Genomic DNA, 2,338 nt, shown 5'->3' on the forward strand with positions numbered 1-2,338 from the left:
GAAAACAATAACATGGGAATAAATTTCACCAAGGATGTAAAATGCCTGTACACTGAAAACTATAAGATATTGGTGAAAGAGGTTGAAGAGGCACAAAAAAATGAAAAGATATTCCATGTAAATGAATTGGAAGAATTAAAACTGTGAAAATGTCCACACAGTCCAAAGTGTTCTACAGATACAGTGCATTCCCTATCAAAAATCCAAAGGCATTTTTTTTTCACAGAAATAGAACAATCTTAAAATTTGCATGGAACCACAAAAGACCCTGAATAACCAAAGTGATTCTAAGAAAGAACAAATCTGGAGACGTCACACTACCTGATTTCAAGCTATATTGTAAAACTATAGTAAGAGTAGTAATCAAACTAGTATGGTACCGGCATAAAAACAGGCACATAGACCAAAGGAACAGAATAGAAAGTCCAGACATAAGCCCACATATATATGGTTAACTAATTTTTGACATAGATGCCAAGAATATACAGTTGGGAAAAGTCAGTTTCTTCAATAAATGGTTTTGTGGAAACTGAATATCCGCATGCAAAAGAGTGAAACTAGACAGGTGTCTTACACCACTCACAAAAATGAACTCAAAATGGATCAAAGATTTAAATGTAAGGCCTGAACCTATAAACCTTGAAGAAAACAGAGGAAAAGATCTTTGACATTGGTCTTGGCAATGATTGCTTGGATAAGACACCAAAGCACAGGCAACCTAAAATAAAATAAACAAGTGGAACTGATTAAACTAAAGAGCTTCTGCACAGGGAAAGAACAATCAATACATTGAAAAAGCAACAAATAGAATAGGAGAAAGTATTTACAAACCATATATCTATTAAGGGGTTAATACCCAAAATATTTAAAGAGCTCATACAAGTCAATAGCAGAAAAGCAAATAATTCAATTTTTTAAATGGACAAATAAACTGAATAGACATTCCTCCAAAGAAGTCACACAAATGGTCAATAGGTATATGAAAAGGTGCTCAACATCACTAATCAACTGGGAAATGCAAATCAAAACGTCAATGAGGTATCACCTCACACCTGTTAGAATGGCTATTATCAAAAAGACAAGAGATTATAAACTTTGGTGAGGATGTGGAAAAAAGGGAACCCCTATACCCTGCAAATTGTACAGCCATTTTGAATGTTGGAGAGGGTGTGGAGAAAAGGGAACCTCCTACACTGCTGGTGGGAATTTAGTTTGGTGCAGCCATTATGCAAAACAGTATGGAGAGTCCTCGAAAAACTAAAAATAGACTTACCATATGATCTAGCAATCCCACTTCTGGGTATATATCCAGAGGGAACTCTAATGCAAAAAGATATATGCACCCCAATGTTCATAGCAGCACTATATACAATAGACAAGACATGGAAGCAACCTAAATGTCCATTGACAGATGACTGGATAAAGAGGTTGTGATATATTTATACAATGGAATACTATTCAGCCATGAAAATGACAACATAACACCATTTGCAGCAACATGTATGGACCTAGAGATCATCATTCTAAGTGAAGTAAGTCAGAAAGAGGAAATACTACATGATATCACTCATATGTGGAATCTTAAAAAAAAAATAAGGGAAAAAAAGGCTACTATGAACTCATCTACAAAACAAAAACAGATCCTCAGATGTAGTAAACAATCTTATGGTTACTGGAGAAAGGGGGTGGGAAGGGATAAATTTGAGAGTTTGAGATTTGCAAATGTTAGTCACTATGTATAAAAATAGATTTTAAAAAAGTTTCTTCTGTATAGCACAAGGAACTATGTTCAATACCTTGTAATAACCTTTAATGAAAAAGAATATAAAAACGAATATATGTATGTATATGCATGACTGGGACATTGTGCTGTACACCAGAAATTGACACATTGTAATTGACTGTACTTCAATAAAAAAACAATTGTACAGCCATTCTGGAAAACAATATGGAAGTTCCTCAAAAGATTAAAAACTGAACTATTGGCTCATTTCTTAATGAGACTGTTTGTTTTCTTATTGTTGAATTTTAAGTGTTCTTTGAATATTTTGGATACAAGTCCTTTACCACATATGTCTTTTGTAAGAGCCGTCAATCAATCAAGAGAACACCTCTAAATGAGGGTATAAGCAAAAGGGGAGACAAAAACCTTCACAATTCTTCCTTGAATCATCCTGCCTTCCAACATACTCTTCTTTTCCTAAATAAATCTTTTAAAATCTTTTTGCTACACAACGCTTTCCATATCCCGTCTGTAAATCTTATCTTTGGGTAAGACAAGAATCGGGGTTTCTTTTCTGTTTCCCTTTTGAGTAACAGTTCTATTCACAATTGCCCC

Source organism: Camelus ferus, chromosome X, assembly GCF_009834535.1.
Source record: "Camelus ferus isolate YT-003-E chromosome X, BCGSAC_Cfer_1.0, whole genome shotgun sequence".
NCBI classification, from domain to species: Eukaryota; Metazoa; Chordata; class Mammalia; order Artiodactyla; family Camelidae; genus Camelus; species Camelus ferus.